The sequence below is a fragment of the Balaenoptera physalus genome (genome assembly GCF_965194825.1).
Source record: "Balaenoptera physalus genome assembly, chromosome: 15".
Taxonomy (NCBI): Eukaryota; Metazoa; Chordata; class Mammalia; order Artiodactyla; family Balaenopteridae; genus Balaenoptera; species Balaenoptera physalus.
The window spans coordinates 31,048,626-31,073,023 of NC_138894.1; the positions used below are offsets into that span (position 1 = coordinate 31,048,626).

The window sequence follows — 24,398 nt, forward strand, 5'->3', positions numbered from 1 at the left end:
AACAGAAAATATTTAAACAAAATTTACAAATCCAATTCACATATTAAAATATTTTAATCAACCCTGGTTTTTGTCATCTGCAATTGAACACCACTTTATTATTATTGTGTAAATATTCCCCAAAATACATTTTCTCATTTAAATACCACAGGAAACTGAATACCTAAGAGGGCTGTCATTTGTAACTGTCACTCAACTCTTCTAAGTCCAGCAAGATAAATGGGTTATGGAGAATTTTCTTTCTTTATACTCTGCACCTCAGTGTCTACTCACCTAAAATAATTCTTGCTCTGTGCTATAAAATATTTAAAAATATAATATTCTGTTTATCTTTTAAAGTGCATTTCTGGTGACATTCAGTATAAAAATCCTTATAAAATGCCCTCCTCCAAAATGTGTTTACTGGAGCCCTGAGTAACTTTTAAAATCACCCTCAGTATCCTGGGTCCTCTGTCACTTGTCCAAATTTGGTGGATTTGTTCACAGCAGCCATGCTTGTCATCAGATTCATACCCTCCTTCATGTCATTTAAGGAAATGGCCAATAGGATGCACAAGGCCCTGCGGGTTTTCAGAGTCTGGATTTTTTTTAATTCTATCAAGTAATTTGAAAGTGGTTTCTTCAAACCAGCTAGAAAGCCAACTATTTCTGAATGTGACTCAGATAAAAGAAGACAACACGAAAGCACTTTGAAGGAGACCATAAGGGGGAAGCTCATTCAATCCAAGATACTTTTTAATCAGCTACCTTCTACTTGGCCCAGAAGAAATAAGGAAGAGAAAAATAAAAAGCAAATAGGGATGGCTAAAATGAGCAGTACTTATTGGTGGCCCACCCAAGAGGAAAATAAGGATTTAATAGCTATGATACTTTAAATTTTAGAGCATTTCTAAATTTTCAAAGTAATTTTACATGTATTATCTCTTTGTATTCTTCTAGCAGGAGTGCAGGAAGGATTGTTTCCATTTGTATTATTGTTATTATCCTAATTATTACCACTGCTTAACAGAGACCAAGGACAGGGCTGGAAGAATCTGGCAAATCAACTTATACACATGAGAGAAAGTGGCTTTTGTCCTTAGAGACTCTTCTGTTTTACACATTATGAAGTACAGTTTTTCCAAGGTCCTGCCCAGTGAATTCAAGATGGAACATGATTAGGGACTTCCCAGGTGGCACAGTCATTAAGAATCCGCCTGCAAATGCAGGGGACACAAGTTCGATCTCTGGTCCGGGAAGATCCCACATGATGCGGAGCAACTAAGCCCACGTGCCACAACTACTGAGCCTGCATGTCACAACTACTGAGCCTGCATGCTGTACCTACTGAAGCCCGTGCACCTAGAGCCTGTGCTCCACAACAAGAGAAACCACTGCAATGAGAAGCCCACGCACTGCAATGAAGAGTAGCCCCTGCTCGCGGCAACTAGAGAAAGCCTGCGTGCAGCAACAAAACCCAATGCAGCCAAAAGAAAAAAAAAAAAAAGATGGAACATGGTTAGAAAGTGAGGAAGATAAGGGACTGGGCAAGAAGTGGGGTACAAGGAGGGAAGAGCAAATGGTTCCACATGTGGGTTGTGAACAGAAGTGCCAGGAGCATGCTGGAGGCCATTGCAAGGAGCCAGATCAGCCCACTGATCTCATAGCCAGCTGGACAGGGGATAGTTGGGTTGTCAAGATCTAACCAAAAGATTCTAAGAAACATGGGGTTTATTGAAAAATTGATGAAGCTACACAAGCAAATACCCATTTGCAGTCCCCAACCCAGATTAGGGTATTAGGAAAACACTTTTAGTGGCAGACAAAATTTTTCATCATTTTAGAGAGTTCTACTGGACAGTGCTGGTCTAGACTAGATTTGAAATTATCTAGGCAGTAGATGATAACAGGGTCCCCTCGTTACCTGGGCTCTAAAGGCAGTGGTGTGACTCTGAGTCAAGTCCTCACTTGGTAGAGCTAACAAATCTGTTTACGGACTCCACAGGAAGACCATGTACCAGTCCATAGGATAGCATTTGCCCACAGGAGGATAAGTGGCTAAAAAGGAAGCTACCTAGTAAATACTGGAGGTACATCTTCCTCTTTTCCAGACAATGCAATTCTAATTCAAAAGTCCAGGACTTCGCTGGTGGTCCAGTGGTTAAGACTCCGTGCTTCCACTACAGGGGGTGTGGGTTCAATCCCCGGTGGGGGAACTAAGATCCCACATGCCATGCAGTGCGGCCAAAAGGTAAAATAGAAATTCAAAAGTCCTTTTAGAATCTCTGCATTTGCCCCCCCACCCAACTTCACCCATTCCTTAAAGGTCTTAGAAGGCCAATTGGCAATACCAATTAGACTAAAGGAGAGACAAAGAGCTCCTCAAGAAAGATTCTGCTTTTTCACCTTAGGACATGTATCTTTTTTCCCAGAGACTTGTGTTTTCTTCTCTCAGAAATAGGAAGGATGGTACCAAAACTCCATTGCCCACTTACTGGGAATCTGGATTGGGGACCACAAATAAGTGCTTGTTTGTGTGGCATCAGCCATTTTTCATTAACCCCCACATTTCTTAGAATCTTCTTGCTGGTTCTTTACAACACAACCATCAACCATCCTGTGGGATATATACCTCTTTTTATATACAAGTTGACTGTCCCATGTGATTTTATCCCAGCCCAGGAAAGTCTTAGGCCCACCAGATCCAAGCAAGTGCCAAGACATCAGAGCCAAAAGTAGTGATTTGTTTGTGCATTACTATGAAGGCTGGAGTCAAAATGAACTAGGAAGGTAATGAGATATATAGACACAGATATGACTCAGAAATAGAAGATTCAGGTGAGGAACCAAGGACCAGGACAAAAGATGGAACATGTTAAAAAAAAAAATAATAGAGATGGATGGCCTAGGTACTGTTAACCAAAACTTCAGAAATGGAGACCTGATTGAAATAAAGAGACATTTATTTGAGGTTTGTTAGGACTGCAGCCCAGGAGATCCAAAAAGCACTTAAATTATGTTCTGCTGAACTACAAAACGGAGGAGGTTTATAAAGGCAAAAAAACACAAGGTTGCATAAGTTGTTTGTCAAGAATTAGGATTGGAGCTGGCAAGAAGTATGGGTGCTTGTTAAACAAGGATTGGCTGGGGTCTGAAATGATTACATAGTTGCAAAGGACAGAATTGGGGTGACTTTGAAACTACAAGGTTGTAACTAGCATCTTAACAGGTATTGTTTTGAAAATGGCTGGTAGTGTCCTTGAGTTTGATACAGTTTAGAGAAAATTCAGCTTCTCAGTGATGCAGAAACATGTCTGAAACCATATCCACAATGGCTACCTGGCTCCAATTTGGATGCCTGAACCATAGTTACTCCATTTTGATTTTTAAATGATCTTAAATATGTCACCAGTACTAAGGAGTGCACCAAAACAAACAGCCCAGGACCCCCACAGAACTGTGCTTGGGGGTCCAGTCTGTCAGGGTGGTCATCTGCCCACAGTGTCTCTTCTAAATCTGTTGGCCACACTGCCCTTTGGCCATAACAGTTAGTCATATCCTGTACCCAATATACAGAGTCAACAAAGCCAGAAGCTACCTTTGGGGCTATTCTTTGCTCTCCCTCCATTCCACCATAGTCATGTCCCTTCTAGAGTGTACAGTGCAAATCCCGAATCTAGAACTAGATTAGCTGGTAACCTCACCTCCTTGGAATATAGGTGAAAATAAAGTCTGAGAAAATACATGCATAAAGGTCTCCAAACAACAAAAATAATGATGTTAAAGTTACTGCAGTCTACTTATGGGATTAGTCTTCAATCTCTCATTCAGAATTTATTGATCTTATTTTACACCACATAGTAACAAGTTTAACTGTCTGGTTTATCAGTCCACAGCAAATGTGAAGCAAAAAACCAGGGAAAGGAGACCAAACATTATAAAAGAGACATAAGGTCAACTCACAAAGCACAAGTTGAGGCCATTTGGTATAGCATTAAACTATTTCACTTCATAACAGTAGCTTCCAGTAATTAGCACAAAATGATTATATTATGTCCAGTTTTCTCTGCTTAAATCACAGATTTGTCATAATAATTCAGAGATTAAAGATACTGGTTTATGTGCTAAGCCGTATCTCTTTTTTGTTTTATTTTCATCTTTTTATTTTACCCTTGAAGAAAGGAGGAAGAAGTTACTTTCTTCTCTCGAGACCCAGCAGAGGTGGATCCTGCAAAATGATGACCCAGTTACAGAAAGTGGAATAAAGGTCACCAGAGGCGGCAGGGAGGGAGAAATGAGAAGTCATTGTTTAAAGTATATAGAATTTCTGTTCAGGATGATGAAAAAGTTCTGGAAATGGATAGTGGTGATGGTTGTACAACATAGTAAATATAACTAATGCCACCTAAATTGTACCTGTACACTTAAAATGATCAAAATGGTAAATTTGATGTTATGTACACTTTACCACAATAAAAATAAACTAATTAATTAATTAAAGATTAAAAGGCAGCCCAGCTAAGGAGCTAAAGACAGAGTGGGGGACGGAAAAAACCTCCGGGAAGGAACTCTAGGAGGCGTGATCTCTACCATGCAGTTTGAATTTTCCTTTTCTGCATGGTAATTACCACCTGTTCTCACCAAGTCTTCAGGTAAAGCCTGCTCTAGGCTGTTCTTTGGAGAGAAAATGTAGGACATTTCTGGACTATGATGAAAGCACAGTCACCTGGAGAAAGAGTAATGAGAAGAAGTATTGACCAGCAGAGCAGCTATTGGCTAAGGCTGCATGTGGGAATGAAAGGATATGGAGGACATGTGAGCATTCCCTGGAGCCTCTCAGGAACAGCAATGGAAGGAATTCTCTCAGAGGCTGGACGCCCACACGCTGTGAGCCACGTACTAAAGGCTGGACCACTGGCTACAGCCCTAACTTCTTCCCTGACCCCAGCATCTTCTCAGATTTCTACCCAGCCTGGCTCCACTACCTGCACTGTGGCTCTGGCAGCCTCTTGGGGACGCTTTGGACTTGAATCCAACGTTACCCAGAGTCTTCCTGCAGCTGAGACATTCTGGTCACCTTCCATCCCCCAATCCATCCCATCCTCCTCATGCCCTGCCCCTCCTAGAGTTATTATCACCCTCACTCCTAGGATCCCCACTGAAACCAGCTTCACCCAAGCCCCAGGAAGGATCACAGAGTTCTACTGTGGCTGACACCTCTTCCTCAAGCACAGAGCCACCTCTGTTGGCCCAGATCTCCATCCAATACAATTTTTTCAATTCTGTTGGTCACCAGGGGCTAAAGTAAATCCAGGAGCATCTCACTGCTCAGGTACTATAACCTTCCTCCACCTGGTCCTAGGTGTAATCATTATCAAAATAGTGCTCTTAGGGTCCCTCTAATATGGTGTAGTGTGGGGCTGACTGGTCCCTGGTACCACTCTGTGTAACCCCTCTTGAGAGTAGCTGAAGGATCTAAAACCACCCTTGGGTGCTGCTTAATTTTCTTCCTATTTAGGACTCACTGGATACAGCTAAGCATGAGATGCCTGTATCAGTCAAGGCCCCAGCATCCTGAACTGAGATGTCACATGCAACTTTGGATAATTTGAGAGCAGTTTACTAAGGGACTATTTACAAAAGTGTAGGCAAGGAGTAGGGACTTCACAAGGAGTAGTGTGGTAGCCCAAAGTCAGAAACAGCCATCATCTCACCCCTAGGACTGAAGGGGTGAAGGAGGTGTGATTAAGGGAACTTGCAGATGAGGAGGCTAAGTTGAGAGGAGGTCTGCCAAAAGCTGAGGCTTTTGGTCAAGGGCCACAGCTACTTGTGGCGATCCCACTGGGAGAAAGGAAATGTACATTGGCTTGACTCTCCCTCTCTCCCGCCCATCTCCTGTGGAGACTGAAGGAAGCCCACTGATGTAAGGGCATGCAGGTCAGCTTCCCAGGGCACAGGGCAGCATGGAGAAGGGTGCAGGTGGATGATAACCAGCACAGTGCCCCTGCCCTTGGTAACTGAACATCACTCACCTGCATAGTGCTGACTAATATGTGCCCACAGTGCTGGTGACAGGGGAGGAGGAGGAGGGAAGACTAAGGTAACCTATGCCCTACAGAGTTTCAAACCCAGACATTGAGACACAAACCCAAAGAAGGCAGATTAAAGATCTGAGCAAGACAGATCTCCCTGGCCACATTTAGCGCTCCCGGCACTGGGTACAGCTCCCTCTCTCCTTTCCAACCCTCTCACTCACTAGCTGATTTCCCACTCAAAAATAGTGCTAATAACACAATTTTAAAAATCAACCCATAAAGACATAAATAGGCAATTTATAGACAAAAATTACAAATGACTTACCAACATATGAAAATATGCTCAATCTCATAATTTATGAATTGCTAAGGTACTATTTTTTTAAACCTCTCATACTGGCAAAGATTAAAAGATTCAGTGATACACAATACCTGCATGGTTATGAGGAAACTATTGGTAGCAATATAAATTGAAGAAATTTCTTTGGAGGATCATAAATTTAAGATTTACATATTCATTAATTTAGCAATCTTACTTCCAGAAAGGTTTTCTATAAATACTCTCCCACATGCAAGCAAAAAACTCAACAAGGATATTCGTTTCCACATTGTATGTAAAAGCAAGGATTTGGGATTAGGATTGGAAAAATCCTAATTGTTTAGAAATAGAGGAATGTTTAAATAAATATGGTTTGTATATACAGTGTAATACTACATAACAGACTTTAAAAATAGATACATATTGTGCTGGTAAGGAAACATCTCTAAGATATGTTATTACATAAAAAGCAAGGTACAGAACAATAGGTATAGTATGGCCCTATTTGTGGAGTTTTTAGGTTTTGGGGTATGGGGGGTGGAGGTTGGTTTTTTTTTTTTTTTTGATGGAGCCATAATCAAGTAGAATATGGGCCATGAAAAAAGTAAGTTCATTTTTTCCCACCACTTTTGCTTAAACTCACCTTGTGTACTTGTTCTTTTTCTGCACTCCAGATGAAATTGCTGGCAGGTCCTATAGTTTCCAGCCACTCCTAGATAATTTTAAAGCCCCCAGTCACATTCAGTTATAAGAAAAACCTCATATTAGTAATTTACAATCCATCGAGTATAGTAGCTAAAACTCCAGTCTCATCAAATGTCAAACTTCTCTTCTCTGTCAGTCTAGGCCTGCTGTCTGCCGGTCGGTGCTGTTGGGGGTGGGGCTATGGTGGGGCGAATTTGGCTGCTCTCTCTTCCCCACTCACCTTCCCCAGTCGCTTGCTGGCTGCAGTTTCTGGCCCACCCACCCCACCTTAGAGTGCAGGGGAAGAGGGCCTATAGGGAGAGGGTAGTCTTCTGTGGCTGATGCAGAGGTAATGGAGCCTGGTTCTCTGAGTGTGACAGATGCAGAGTTTCCAGATGTTTTACAGAGAGCTATTATAAGATTTGATTTTTCTTTTTTTCCCTCCCTTTTTGAAGCTCCTCGCCCTGAGGACTGATAGTTATGGCTCCCTTGCCCCAGGAGCTGTCTCTTGTCTGGCTGTAGACAACCTCTTCCTCAGGCCCACACATTCACTCTGTTGGGATCTCATGGTCCCACCATGAAATTTTCCTTGGTGGAACCCAAAGCAACCCTAAGCTACTCCCCAAACCCAAGAGAATCCACATCTGGTCCCCTCCAAACATGCATTTTTGCTCCACAGCTACTGAAAATGTAGCCCAGTTCTAAGGTAGCCACCTATCTTCATTCAACCCCCAGGTAGACGGTTCAAAACAGCCTTTTCACCTTCTGCAGACAGAAACAGATGCATCTTTATTTCTAACAGATACCAGGCAACAAGGTCCAGCCCTCTGGAAGACGGACTTAAAGCCCTCTCACTTGGCCAAGCACACTGACAACACTCTCTGAAGAAATCTCTCAGCCTCTACGCCCAGTACTCTTATTGGCCAGGAGAGGGTTGCTAATACAGCCAATCCTCTCTCACCATCTCTCAGCACAAACTACAAAGGCAGTTGACCCAGTGTAAGTATAAAGCATCTACAGTACTTTTGCAGGCCTTTAGGCCTCACTCAAAAGGAAGAAACATCTTATTGCATATACATATAACCATGTATAAGCAAAAAAAAAAAAAGTTCTGGAAGGATTATACAAGAAATCATCCACAGTGATAAACTCTGGGGGTTCATTGGGGGACCAGGATGAGAGGGAAATTTACTTTTCATTGTATACCCTTCTATATTTTTAATCATTTTTATAATTGCATGTATTACTTTTAAAACTAAACAAAAATCTAGTTAATACATTTTAAAATACTAGAGAGATTTTTATACCTCAAGATCAAAGAAGACTTCATTGATACAATGGTAAGTAAAACACCAAACAATTACAAAATATATTAGAAAATATGATCTCATTTATAATAGCAACCAAAGAGATAAAATACAAGACAAGGGCAAAATCTGTCAGAAGTAAACTTTAAAATTCTACTGAAGAACATAATAGAATAATTGAATAAATGGAAAAACATATTCTGTTCTTGAAAGACTTAATAGTTTAAAGATGTCAATTCTCCCTAAATTAAACAATAAAAGTATACAATCTCAATAAAATCCCAATGGGTTTTGGAGGCATATAAGGGGGGGAGACTAGGCAAGTTGATTATAAAATTCATATAAAAAATAAAAATTAAAGATGGACTAGGAAAACTCTTTTAGGCCAACCAGAGAGCAGAACATTTTGTATTGTTCTGGTAATTAAAACCATTTGACAAACTTCTGAGCAAACACAACCATTGAAACACCACCAAAAGAACAGTGACGTAATAAAAGTGTAAACCAAAAATCTAAAGAGAATGGGAGGAACAGAGGAAGCTATAAACTGGGTGCTTTATGGAGTAGAGGGGGATAAGAATGAGGAAGGGTTTTCCCCTATAGACCCTGGAAAACCTCAGGACACAGAGGAACAAAGTTCTAAGGAAGGTAAAGATGAGGCAAGGGGCTAAAAACATAGACATTATTTGAAATTCTATTTACGGGGAGATCCAAATATCCTACATCCCTTCCCCAAGCCTGCCAAGGTAAATAATATCCCCCACTATCCCACCAGATACCATTGATTTCTTCTCTGGGAAAACAGAAATTGAAAAGTAAAATGACTTTCAACCTAGCATCTAGCCTGTACCAAGCCAAACTATCAAGTCAACATGTGGCTGGAATAAAGACATTTTCAGAGATGTAATGACTCAGAGAACATACTGTTCTGAAGATGTAAGTACATGTGATGTTGTAATTTATAATAATTTGTATATTTGGTCTTTGTCCCCATTCCTGGCACAGAGCTCCTAAAGCCCTTAGAATTTCCTAAGTGTTAAGAGCACTAGGAGCAGAGCCTGAACAAAGATTGTAGAGTAGAAGGACGTGCTCTCACTCCCTCTTGCGAGAACACCAGAATCACAACTAGCTGCTGGACAATCATCGACAGGAAGACACTGGAACTCACCAAAAAAGACACTCCACATCCAAAGACAAAGGAGAAGCCACAATGGGATGGTAGGAGGGGTGCAACCAGTAAAATCAAATCCCATCACTGCTGGGTGGGTGACTCACAGACTGGAGAACACTTATACCACAGAAGTCCACCCACTGCAGTGAAGGTGCTGAGCCCCACGTCAGGCTTCCAAACCTGGGGGTCCGGCAAAGGGAGGAGGAATTCCTTGAGAAACAGACTTTGAAGGCTAGAGGGATTTGATTGCAGGACTTTGACAGGACTGGGGGAAACAGAGACTTCACTCTTGGAGGGCACACACAAAGTAGCGTGCGCATCGGGACACAGGGGAAGGAGCAGTGACCCAGGGGAGACTGAAGCAGACATACCTGCTAGTGTTGGAGGGTCTTCTGCAGAGGAGGGGGGGGTGGCTGTGGCTCACCGTGGGGACAAGGACATTGGCAGCAGAAGTTCTGGGAAGTACTCCTTGGCGTGAGCCCTCCCAGAGTCTGTCATTAGCCCAACAAAAGAGCCCAGGTAGGCTTCAGTGTTGGGTTGCCTCAGGCAAACAACCAAAAGGGAGGGAACCCAGCCCAACCCATCAGCAGTCAAGCAGATTAAAGTTTTACTGAGCTCTGCCCACCAGAGCAACAGTCAGCTATACCCACCACCAGTCCCTCCCATTAGGAAACTTGCACAAGCCTCTTACATAGCCTCATCCACCAGAGGGCAGACAGCAGAAACAAGAAGAACTACAATCCTGCAGCCTGTGGGAAAAAAAACACATTCACAGAAAGATAGACAAGATGAAAAGGCAGAGGGCTATGAACCGGAAGAAGGAACAAGATAAGACCCCAGAAAAACAACTAAATGAAGTGGAGATAGGCAACCTTCCAGAAAAAGAATTCAGAATAATGATAGTGAAGATGATCCAGGACCTTGGAGAAAGAATGGAGGCAAAGATTGAGAAGATGCAAGAAATGTTTAACAAAGAACTAGAAGAATTAAAGAACAAACAAACAGAGATGAACAATACAATAACTGAAATGAAAACTACACTAGAAGGAATCAATAGCAGAATAACTGATGCAGAAAAATGGATAAGTGACCTGGAAGACAGAATGGTGGAATTCACTGCTGTGGAACAGATAAAGAAAAAAGAATGAAAAGAAATGAAGGCAGCCTAAGAGACCTCTGAGACAACATTAAACACAACAACATTCACATTATAGCGGTCTCAGAAGGAGAAGAGAGAGAGAAAAGACCAGAGAAAATATTTGAAGAGATTATAGTTGAAAACTTCCCTAACATGGGAAAGGAAATAGCCACCCAAGTCCAGGAAGCGCAGCAAGTCCCAAACAGGATAAACCCAAGGAGAAACACACAGAGACACATAGTAATCAAACTGGCAAAAATTAAAGACAAAGAAAAATTATTGAAAGCGGCAAGGTAAAAATGACAAATAACATACAAGGGAACTCCCGTAAGGTTAACAGCTGATTTCTCAGCAGAAACTCTACAAGCCAGAAGGGAGTGGCATGATATACTTAAAGTGATGAAAGGGAAGAACGTACAACCAAGATTACTCTACCCTGCAAGGATCTCATTCAGATTCAGTGGAGAAATCAGAAGCTTTACAGACAAGAAAAGGCTAAGAGAATTCATCACCACCAAACCAGCTCTACAACAAATTCAAAGGAACTACTCTAAGTGGGAAACACAAGAGAAGAAAAGGACCTACAAAAACAAACCAAAAACAATTAAGAAAATGGGAATAGGAATATACATATCGATAATTACCTTAAAGGTGAATGGATCAAATGCTCCAACCAAAACACAGGCTTCCTGAATGGATACAAAAACAAGACCAATGTATATGCTGTCTACAAGAGACCCACTTCAGACCTAGGGACACATACAGACTGAAAGTGAGGGGATGGAAAATGATATTCCATGCAAATGGAAATCAAAAGAAAGCTGGAGTAGCAATACTCATATCAGATAAAATAGACTTTAAAATAAAGAATGTTACAAGAGGCAAGGAAGGACACTACATAATGAGCAAGGGATCAATCCAAGGAGAAGATATAACAATTATAAATATATATGCACCCAACATAGGAGCACCTCAATACATAAGGCAACTGCTAACAGCCATAAAAGAGGAAATCGACAGTAACACAATAATAGTGGGGAACTTTAACACCTCACTTACACCATGGACAGATCATCCAAAATGAAAATAAATAAGGAAACAGAAGCTTTAAATGACACAATAGACCAGGTAGATTTAATTGATATGTATAGGATATTCCATCCAAAAACAGCAGATTACACTATCTTCTCAAGTGTGCACGGAACATTCTCCAGGATAGATCATATCTTGGGTCACAAATCAAGCCTCAGTAAATTTAAGAAAATTGAAATCATATCCAGCATCTTTTCTGACCACACCGCTATGAGATTAAAAATCAATTACAGGGAAAAAAACGTAAGAAACACAAACACATGGAGGCTAAACAATATGCTAATAAATAAGCAAGAGATCACTGAAGAAATCAAAGAGGAAATCAAAAAACACCTAGAGACACAAATGACAATGAAAACACGATGATCCAAAACCTATGGGATGCAGCAAAAGCAGTTCTAAGAGGGAAGTTTATAGCTATAAAAGCCTACCACAAGAAACAAGAAACATCTCAAGTAAACAATCTAACCTTACACCTAAAGGAACTAGAGAAAGAAGAACAAACAAAACCCAAAGTTAGCAGAAGGAAAGAAATCATAAAGATCAGAGCAGAAATAAATGAAATAGAAACAAAGAAAACAATAGCAAAGATCAATAAAACTAAAAGCTGGTTCTTTGAGAAGATAAACAAAATTGATAAACCATTAGCTAGACTCATCAAGAAAAAGAGGGAAAAGACTAAAATCAATAAAATCAGAAATGAAAAAAGAGAAGTTACAACAGACACCACAGAAATACAAAGCATCCTAAGAGACTACTAGAAGCAACACTATGCCGATAAAATGGACAACCTGGAAGAAATGGACAAACTCCAAGACTGAACCAGGAAGAAATAGAAAATATGAACAGACCAATCACAAGTAATGAAATTGAAACTGTGATTAAAAATCTTCCAACAAACAAAAGTCCAGCACCAGATGGCTTCACAGGTGAATTCTATCAAACATTTAGAAAAGAGCTAACACCCATCCTTCTCAAACTCTTCCAAAAAGTTGCAGAGGAAGGAACACTCCCAAACTCATTCTATGAGGCCACCATCACCCTGATACCAAAACCAGACAAAGAAACTAAAAAAAAAGAAAATTACAGACCAATATCACTGATGAATATAGATGCAAAAATCCTCAACAAAATACTGGCAAATAGAATCCAACAACACATTGAAAGGATCATACCATGATCAAGTGGGATTTATCCCACGGATGCAAGGATTCTTCAATACACGCAAATCAATCAATGTGATACACCATATTAACAAACTGAAGACTAAAAACCACATGATCATCTCAATAGATGCAGAAAAAGCTTTTGACAAAATTCAACACCGATTTATGCTCAAAACTCTCCAGAAAGGGGGCATAGAGGGAACCTACCTCAACATAATAAAGGCCATATATGACTAACCCACAGCAAACATCATTCTCAATGGTGAAAAATTGAAAGCATTTCCTCTAAGATCAGGAACAAGACAAGGATGTCCACTCTCACCACTATTATTCAACATAGTTTTGGAGTCCTAGCCACGGCAATCACAGAAGAAAAAGAAATAAAAGGAATACAAATTGGAAAAGAAGAAGTAAAATTGTCACTGTTTGCAGATGACATGATACTATACATAGAGAATCCTAAAGATGCTACCAGAAAACTACTAGAGCTAATCAATGAATTTGGTAAAGTTGCCAGATACAGAGTTAATGCACAGAAATCTCTTGCAATCCTATACACTAATGATGAAAAATCTGAAAGAGAAATTAAGGAAACACTCCCATTTACCATTGCAACAAAACGAATAAAATACCTAGGAATAAACCTACCTAGGGAGACAAAAGACCTGTGTGCAGAAAACTATAAGACACTGATGAAAGAAACTAAAGATGATACCAACAGATGGAGAGATATACCATGTTCTTGGATTGGAAGAATCAGTATTGTGAAAATGATTATACTACCCAAAGCAATCTACAGATTCAATGCAATCCCTATTAAATTACCAATGACATTTTTTACAGAACTAGAACAAACAATCTTAAAATTTGTGGGGAGACATAAAAGACCCCGAATAGCCAAAGCCATCTTGAGGGGAAAAAACGGGGCTGGAGGAATCAGACTCCCTGAATTCAGACCATACTACAAAGCTACAGTAATCAAGACAATATGGTACTGGCACAAAAACAGAAACAGAGATCAATGGTACAAGATAGAAAGCCCAGAGATAAACCCATGCACATATGGTCAACTAATCTATGACAAAGGAGGCAAGGATATACAATGGAGAAAAGACAGTCTCTTCAATAAGTGGTGCTGGGAAAACTGGACAGCTACATGTAAAATAATGAATTTAGAACACTCCTTAACACCATACACAAAAATAAACTCAAAATGGATTGAGACATAAATATAAGACCGGACACTATTAAACTCTTAGAGGAAAACATAGGAAGAACACACTTTGACATATATCACAGCAACATCTTTTTTGATCCACCTGCTAGAGAAATGGAAATAAAAACAAAAATAAACAAATGGGACCTAATGAAACTGAAAAGCTTTTGCACAGCAAAGGAAACCATAAACAAGACGAAAAGACAACCCTCAGAATGGGCGAAAATATTTGCAAATGCATCTACAGACAAAGGATTAATCTCCTAAATATATAAACAGTTCATGCAGCTCAATATTAAAGAAACAAACAACCCAATCCAAAAATGGGCAGAAGATCTAAATAGACATTTCTCCAAAGAAGACATACAGATGGCCAAGAAGCACATGAAAAGCTGCTCAACATCACTAATTATTAGAGAAATGCAAATCAAAACTACAATGAGGTATCACCTCACACCAGTTAGAATGGGCATCATCCGAAAATCTACAAACAACAAATGCTGGAGAGGGTGTGGAGAAAAGGGAACCCTCTTGCACTGTTGGTGGGCATGTAAATTGATACAGCCACTATGGAGAACAGTATGGAGGTTCCTTAAAAAACTAAAAGTAGAATTACCATATGACCCAGCAATCCCACTACTGGGCATATACCCAGAGAAAACCATAATTCAAAAAGACACATGCACCCCAATGTTCATTGCAGCACTATTTACAGTAGCCAGGTCATGGAAGCAGCCTAAATGCCCATTGACAGACGAATGAATAAAGAAGATGTGGTATATATATACAATGGAATATTACTCAGCCATAAAAAGGAACAAAACTGGGTCATTTGTTGAGACATGGATGGATCTAGAGACTGTCATAGAGAGTGAAGTAAGTCAAAAAGAGAAAAACAAATATCGTATATTAATGCATATATGTGGAACCTAGAAAAATGGTACAGATGAACCGGTTTGCAGGGCAGAAATTGAGACACAGATGTAGAGAACAAACGTATGGACACCAAGGGCGGAAAGCCATGGGGGGTGGGGTGTTGGTGTGATGAATTGGGCGATTGGGATTGACATGTATACACTGATGTGTAGAAAATTGATGACTAATAAGAACCTGCTGTATAAACAATAAATAAAATAAAATGTAAATTTTTTTTTAAAAAAAAGAGCACTAGGAGCATCTTTTGTTCTAATATTTGGTCTTTCACCACAGTTCCTGAAATAGAGTTCCTAAATCCCTTGGAATTTCCTGGGTGATAGGAAATTTGTTCTAATAAGGTGCCTCTTGGTGTGATCCTGGATGGGGGCTGGTCACTAGAAAGACCAAGCCATGATTAGATGCTTGGAGTTTTCAGTCCCACCCCTCCATTCTCCAGAGAAGGGAAAGGGGCTGGAAATGGAATTCATAATTGATCATTCCTGTATGAGGAAGCCTCCAAAAAATCCCAATAGTATGGGGTTCCGAGAGCTTCCATATTGGTGAGCACATCCCCAGCTCCACAGGGACAAAACTCCTGTGCTATGGATCCTCCCACACCTCACCCTATGTATCTCTTCATCTGGATGTCCATCTGTATCCTTTATCATACCCATTAATAAACTGGTAAACTTGTTTCCCTGAATTCTGTGAGCCACTCTAGCAAATTAATCGAATCTGAGGAGGGGAAAATGGAAACCTCAGATTTATAGCTGATAGGTCAGAAGCACTGGTAACAACCTGGACTTATGATTGGCATGTGAAGTGGGATGGCATCATGTGGGACTGGGTCCTTAACCTGTGGGATCTGACACTATCTTCAGGTAGATGGTGTCAGAATGGTGTTAAGTTGTAGGACACCCAGCTGGTGTCACAGAGAGTTGCTTGGTGGGGGAAAACCCCCACACATCTGGTGTCAGAAGTGTTGTGAGGGTGGTAAAAAGGAGGAAAGACTGAGGTTTTTCCTTAAACAGTGCCTCTCAAACTTTCCTGAGCAATGCAACCACTTGAGGATCTTATTAAACTGTACATTCTGTTTCAGATCCTGGTGATATTGGTGTTGCTGCACCATACTTTGAGCAGCAAGATACCACAGTAGCAGTTTTCATTATTTCTTTTAGTTTCTATTTTTTCTTTCCTTTTCTTTTTTTATTGGAGTATAGTTGCTTTACAATGTTGTGTTAGCTTCTACTGCACAGCAAAATGAATCAGCCATACATATACATATATCCCCTCCCTTTTGGATTCCCCTCCCATTTAGGACACCACAGTGAATTAAGTAGAGTTCCCTGTGTTATACATTATGTTCCCGTCAGTTGTCTATTTTATCCCAGGGATGCAAGGATTTTTCAATATCCACAAATCAATCAGTGTGATACACCACATAACAAACAAGAATAAAAAACATATGATCATCTCAATAGATGCAGAAAAATATCTTTTGACAAAATTCAACACGCATTTATATAAAAACTCTCTGGAGAGTGGGCACAGAGGGAACATACCTCAACATAATAAAGGCCTTATATGACGAAGCTCCTGCTAACAACATACTCAACAGTGAAAAACTGAAAGCATTTCCTCTAAGGTAAGGAACAAGATAAAGATGTCCACTCTCATCACTATTATTCAACATAGTTTTGAAAGTCCTAGCCACAGCAAACAGAGAAGGAAAAAAATAAAAGGAATTCAAATTAGGAAAGAAGTAAAATTGTCACTGTTTGCAGATGACATGATATTATACATAGAAAATCCTAAAGATGCCACCAGAAAACTACTAGAGCTCATTAATGAATTCGGTAAAGTTGCAGGATACAAAATTTATACACAGAAATTTGTTGCATTTCTATACACTATCAACAAAAGATCAGAAAGAGATATTCAAGAAACAATCCCATTTACCATTGCATCAATAAATAAATAAATAAAATACCTAAGAATAAACCTACCTAAGGAGACAAAAGACCTGTACTCCAAAAACTATAATACGCTGATGAAAGAAATCAAAGATGACACAAACAGGTGGAAAGATATACCATGATCTTGGATTAGAAGAATCAATATTGTCAAAATGACTATACTATCCAATTCAATCTACAGATTCAATGCAATCGCTATCAAATTACCAATGGCATTTTTTCACAGAACTAGAACAAATATATCTTAAAATTTATTGGAAACACAAAAGACCCTGAATAGCCAAAGCAATCTTGAGAAAGAAAAACAGCTGGAGGAATCAGGCTCGCAGGCTTCAGACTATACCACAAAGCTACAGTCATCAAAATAGTATGGCACTGGCACAAAACATAAATATAGATCAATGGAAGAGCATAGAAAGCCCAGAGATAAACCCATGCACCTATGACCAATTAATCTACAACAAAGTAGGCAAGACTATACAATGGAGGAAAGACAGTCCCTTCAATAAATGGTGCTGGGAAAACTAGACAGATACATGTTAAAAAATGAAATTAGAACACTCTTTAACACCATACACAAAAATAAACTCAAAATGGATTAAAGACCTAAATGTAAGACATAGGCAGAACACACTTTGACATAAATCGCAGAAGTACCTTTTTAGATCCACCTCCTACAGTAATGGAAATAAAAATAAACAAATGGGACCTAATTAAACTCAAAAGCTTTTGCACAGCCAAGGAAACCATAAACAAAACAAAAAGACAACCCACAGAATGTGAGAAAATATTTGCAAACGATGTGACTAACAAGGGATTAGTCTCCAAAATTTACAAACAGCTCGTGTGGCTTAATATCAAAGAAACAAACAACCCAATCAAAAAATGGGCAGAAGAACTAAAGAGACATTTCTCCAAAGAATACATACAGATGGCCAAGAGGCACATGAAAAGATGCTCAACATCACTAATCATTAGAGAGATGCAAATCAAAACTACAATGAGATATCACCTCACACCAGTCAGAATGGCCTTCATCAAAAAATCTGCAAACAATAAATGCTGCAGGGGGTGTGGAGAAAATAGAACCCTCCTACACTGTTGGTGGGAATGTAAATTGGTACCACCACTATGGAGAACAGTGTGAGGATCCCTAAAAAACTAAAAATAGAGCTACCATATGATCCTGCAATCCCACTCTTGAGCATATATCTGGAGAGAAACATGGTTCAAAAGGATATATGTACCCCATTGTTCATTGCAGCACTGTTTACAGTAGCCAAGACATGGAAGTAATGTAAATATCCACTGACAGATGAATGGATAAAGAAGATGTGGTACATATATACAAAGTGTCTATATTGTAAATATAAAAATAAAGAATGAAATAATGCCATTTGCGACAACATGGATGGACCTGGAGATTATCATACTAATTGAAGTAAGTCAGACAGAGAAAAACAAATATCATATGATATCACTTGTTGCAGATTCTCATAAAAAATGATACAAATGAACTTATTTACAAAACGGAAAAAGACTCACAGACTTAGAGAACAAACTTACAGTTACCAGAAGGGAAGGGTGGAGGTGAGGGATAGATTGGGAGTTCTGGATCAACATGTACACACTGCTATATTTAACACAAAATGCCTTTCCCTGAAAAAGAAAAAGAAAAAAACTATGGAAGTAAATAGCAAAGAGAAAAACTAGAATAGCTGAACATGGTTGTCTCTGAGGATTATGACTGGGACAGGAGTGGGAAAGGCATGGCTGATTCTCATTATAAGCCTATTAGTACCGTGCCAGGCATTCTCTCTGCTCTACATGCACACTGTCCTTCTCCCATCTGCTTCTTACCCTTCTCTGTCCTACTCTGAGCCCCAGGAGGCTGACCTTGATGTTTCTTTGCCCCTGGATTCTGGTTGAATCAGCCATTGGGAGGCACTGCAGAGATAAAAGTGTGGAAGGAGGGAGGGATTTCCTGCATTGTGGTAATCTCCCTGAGCTGCGGGGTGTTTCTGGGCAGGGCATTCATTTCTCATCCAAGCTCCAGCTCTCACCAGCTCTTGTGCAACGTCTCCTCCCCTTGCTCCTTCAGGCCCAGGAACGGGAACAGCTTCTCAATGTCCCTTGCTGTGAATCTTAATCCCACCCTCACCTCTGAAAATTGCCCCTTTACTAAAGTCTCTTGAACTTCTTGAGTGCCTTAGTTTTCTGCCAGGACCCTGACAGATATTGATACAAATACTATATTGTGTGACTTTTTAAAATTTTGTACATGCCCAAATTATATTCTAAAAAAAAAGTAATGGCCCATTTTCTTTAAAAATGTCAAAATCATGAATAACAAAACCTAAAGACCTGATACAGATTAAAGAAGACCAAAAAAAAGACATGAAAACTAGATAAAAGGAATGACCCTGGATTGCATCTCAATAAGAAAAAAATTATGAAAATTCAATTATTGAGACAGACAATTGACAGAATTTGAATAAATCCATACATTACATTAGATTGTAACAAGGTTAGATTTCCTGGTTTTTATCACTGTCTCATGGTTAAGTAAGTGAATGCCCTTGTTCTTAGAAAAAAGTTACTGAAGTATTTAGGAGTTAAGGGGCATCATGTCTGCAATTTACTCTTAAAAAGTTCAGAATAAAAATTATATAATAATAATATATATAATAAAGGGTGATAAATAGAGAAAATGAATCTAGGTGAAGGTGATATGGGAGTCTTTTGTATTAGTCTTGCACCTTAAGTTTGAAATTATTTCAAAATGTAAAGTTTAAAAAACATTATATGAGTTATTTTGACAAAAGACTCAAGTAATTTGGTACTGGTACATAATAGGTCAATGGAACAGAACAGAGAATCCATAAATACATATATCCCAGCATGTATGGAATTTAATACATTAAAAGGGTGGCATTTTGGGAATTCCCTGGTGGTCCAGGGGTTAGGACTCAGCGCTTTCACTGCCGGGGTGTGGGTTTGATCCCTGATCAGAGAACTAAGATCCTGGAAGCTGCATGGCACCACCAAAAAAGAGTGGGGGGGGGGGGTAGCATTTCATACATAAAATAGGTAAACAACAAAGTCCTCCTGTACAGCACAGGGAACTATATTCAATATCCTGTAATAACCATAATGGAAAAGAATATGAAAAAGAATATATATATATATGTATAACTCAATCACTTTGCTGTACACAGAAACTAACACAATATTGTAAATCAACTATACCTCAATTTTTTTTAAAAGGGTGGCATTTCAAAACATCATGTGCTGAGGGTAGGGGTGGGGATGAATGTTTTAAATGGCATATGAATAACTAAGTAGCCATCCAGAAAAGAAGTATCATTGGCTCCCTACATCACTCTATAGGCAAAAGTAAGTTCGAGATGGATCAAAAGCTTAAGCATTAAAAGAAAACAAAAAAATACTAGAAAAAGAAAAACCATGAGAGGAGGAGACTTAGTAGGGGCCACATCTATAGGAGTCAAAATCTCCAGACAACTGCACATCCAGTCCCTCTGCAGCTGGCTGCCATCTCCTAACCAGCCTTGGCCAATCCTCTGACTGGGCCTTTGTATAGAGAATTAATGGTGCAAAGACAGGAAGGGTGTGGGTGGTGGCAGCATGGCAGCATTTGTTGGCCAGGGGTAGTGGTGGCACCAGCAAGCAGCACTGACAGAGGTTGAGGGAAGGGGGCAACTGAGGAGTCCCTGCTCCGAGGACAGCAGAGGTGTCCTCACTAGACCTATCCTTTGGGGGAATCTAGCTGTGCTTCTTGTTGTCCAGCTTCCCGTTCTTCCCACCCACTTTCCAAGCCTGCTTCTTCAGGCTACTGCTGATCCTACGAGCTACTTGACATTAAATTCCTTTTCTGTTTAAAATCAACCATTGTTCGTTTCTCTTGCTTACCACTTAGAATGTTAACTATACATACACATACACGCATACTCACACACATTCATTTTTACAAAAATGGTATGCGTATGCATAGATAGATAGATACATAGATACACAGATACATAGATAGATACATGGATAGATAGATCAGTCACATATATGCCACTATATGGCTTCTTTTTTCCCTTTTCTGCTTAAAATTATACATCTATAGGGGGATAGCTTCAAGATAGCAGAGGAGTAAGACGTGGAGATCACCCTCCTCCCCACAAATACATCAAAAATACATCTACATGTGGAACAGCTCCTACAGAGCACCTACTCAACGCTGGCAGAAGATCTCAGATTTCCCAAAAGGCAAGAAACTCCCCCACGTACCTGGGCAGGGCAAAAGAAAAAAGAAAAAACAGAGATAAGAGAATAGAGATGGGACCTGCACCTCAGGGAGGGAGCTGTGAAGCAGGAAAAGTTTCCACACACTAGGAAGCCCCTTCAAAGGCAGAGACAGGGTGGTGGTGGGGGGGAATCTTTGGAGCCATGGAGGAGAGCACAGCAACAGGGGTGCAGCGGGCAAAGTGGAGAGATTCCCGCACAGAGGATCAGTGGCAACCACCTCTCACCAGCCTGAGAGGCTTGTCTGCTCACCTGCTGGGATGTGTGGGGGATGGGAGCTGAGGCTCGAGCTTCAGAGGTCAGATCCCAGGGAGAGGACTGGGGTTGGCTGCGTGAACACAGCCTGAAGAGGGCTAGTGTGCCACAGCTAGCTAGGAGGGAGTCTGGGAAAATGTCTGGAACTGCCTAAGAGGCAAGAGACCATTGTTTCGGAGTGTGCAAGGACAGGGGATTCAGAGCACTGCCTAAACGAGCTAGAGAGATGGGCGCGAGCCACGGCTATCAGCGAAGACACGAGAGACGGGCATGAGACGCTAAGGCTGCTGCTGCAGCCACCAAGAAGCCTGTGTGCAAGCACAGGTCACTATCCACACCTCTCCTCCCAGGAGCCTGTGCAGCCCACCACTCCCAGGGTCCCGATATCCAGGGACAACGTCCCCAGAAGAACACACATCATGCCTCAGGTGGTTACAATGACACACTGGCCTCTGCTGCTGCAGGGCCAGCCCACATTCCATACCCCTCCCTCTCCCTGGCCTGAGTGAGTCAGAGCCCCCTGATCAGCTGCTACTTTAACCCCATCCTGTCTGGGTGGGGAACAGATGGCCTCAGGTGACCTACATGCAGAGGCGGGGCCAAATCCAAAGCTGAACCCCAGGAGCTGTGCGAACAAAGAAGAGAAAGGGAACTCTCTCCATGCAGCCTCAGAAGCAGCACATTAAATCTCCACAATCAAATTGATGTACCCTTCATCTGTGGAATACCTGAATAGACAATGAATCATCCCAAGATTGAGGAAATTGACTTTGGGATCAACTGTAGACTTGGGGTTTGCTTTCTGCATCTAATTTGTTTCTGGTTTTATGTTTATCTTAGTTTAGTATTTAGAGTTTATTATCATTGGTAGATTTGTTTATTGATTTCATTGCTCTCTTCCTTTTTAAAAAAATATATATATATTTTTTCCTTTTTCTCCCTTTGTGGGTGTGTATATGCATGCTTCTTTCTGTGATTTTGTCTGTATAGCTTTGCTTTTACCATTTGTCCTACACTTCTGTCTGTCCTTTTTTTTTTTTTTTTAGTATACTTTTTAGCACTTATTATCATTGTTGGATTTGTTTTTTGGTTTGGTTGCTCTCTTCTTTCTTTTTTTCTTTTTTTATTACTTCTTAGTTTTTGTTATTTTTAATAATTTATTTCTTATTTTAATAACTTTATTTTCTTTCTTTCTTTCTTTCTTCTTTCTTTCTTTCTTTCTTTCTTTCTTTCTTTCTTTCTTTCTTTCTTTCTTTCTTTCTTTCTTTGTTTCTGTCTCTCTCTCTCTCTCTCTCTCTCTCTCTCTTTCTTTCTTTCTCCATTTCCTTCTGAGCCGTGTGGCTGACAGGGTATTCATGCTCCAGCCAGGTGTCAGGCCTGTGCCTCTGAGGTGAGAGAGCCAAGTTCAGGACATTGGTCCACCAGAGACCTCCTGGCTCCACATAATATCAAATGATGAAAGCTCTCACAGAGATCTCCATCTCAACACTAATACCCAGCTCCACTCAACGATCAGCAAGCTACAGTGCTGGACACCCTATGCCAAACAACTAGAAAGACAGGAACACAACCCCACCCATTAGCAGAGAGGCTGCCTCAAAACATAATAAGGAGGGCTTCCCTGGTGGCGCGGTGGTTGAGGGTCTGCCTGCCGATGCAGGGGACACGGGTTCGAGCCCTGGTCTGGGAAGATCCTACATGCCACGGAGCAACTGGGCCCGTAAGCCACAATTACTGAGCCTGCGTGTCTGGAGCCTGTGCTCCGCAGCAAGAGAGGCCGCGAGAGTGAGAGGCCCGCGCACCATGATGAAGAGTGGCCCCCGCTTGCCACAACTAGAGAAAGCCCTCGCACGGAAACAAAGACCCAACACAGCCATAAATAAATTTAAAAAAAAAAAAAACACTTGACCTTTAAAAAAAAAAAAATACATAATAAGGTCACAGACACACCAAAACCCACCAACAGACATGGTCCTGCCCACCAGAAATACAAGATCCAGCCTCAGCCTCATCCACCAGAACACAGGGACCAGTCCACTCCACCAGGAAGCCGACACAACCCATTGAACCAACCTTAGCCACTGGGGGAAGACGCCATAAATAACGGGAACTATGAACCTGCAGCCTGCAAGAAGCAGACCCCAAACACAGTAAGTTAAGTGAAATGAGAAGACAGAGAAACACACAGCAGATGAAGGAGCAAGGTAAAAACTCACCAGAACAAACAAACAAAGAGGAAATAGGGAGTCTACCTGAAAAGGAATTCAGAGTAATGATAATAAAGATGTTCCAAAATCTTGGAAATAGAATGGAGAAAATACAAGAAACGTTTAACAAGGACCTAGAAGAACTAAAGAGCAAACAAACAATGATCAACATCACAATAAATGAAATTAAATATTCTCTAGAAGGAATCAATAGCAGAATAACTGAGGTAGAAGAAGGGATAAGTGACCTGGAAGATAAAATAGTGGAAAAAACTATTGCAGAGAAGAATAAAGAAAAATGAATGAAAAGAATTGAGGACAGTCTCAGAGACGGCTGGGACAACATGAAATGCACCAACATTCAAATTATAGGGGTCCCAGAAGAAGAAGAGAAAAAGAAAGGGACTGAGAAAATATTAGAAGAGATTATAGTTGAAAACTTCCCTAATACGGGAAAGGAAAGAGTCAATCAAGTCCAGGAAGCACAGAGAGTCCCATACAGGATAAATCCTAGGAGAAACACGCCAAGACACATATTAATCAAACTATGAAAAATTAAATACAAAGAAAAAATATTAAAAGTAGTAAGGGAAAAACAAAAGATAACATACAAAGGAATCCCCATAA

General features: G+C 40.4%; 1 protein-coding gene and 1 long non-coding RNA gene across 2 annotated transcripts in view; one reads left to right on the plus strand and one right to left on the minus strand.

Annotated features, from left to right (window-relative positions):
* POLE4 (DNA polymerase epsilon 4, accessory subunit) overlaps positions 1–24,398 on the minus strand; it is a 200,084-nt gene that overhangs the window by 145,877 nt on the left and 29,809 nt on the right. The gene's annotated exons all lie outside the window — the stretch shown is intronic.
* Positions 11,278–24,352, plus strand: LOC309644370. The gene is made up of 2 exons (XR_014254391.1): positions 11,278–16,716; positions 24,274–24,352. It is a non-coding gene; the product is annotated as an uncharacterized lncRNA (long non-coding RNA).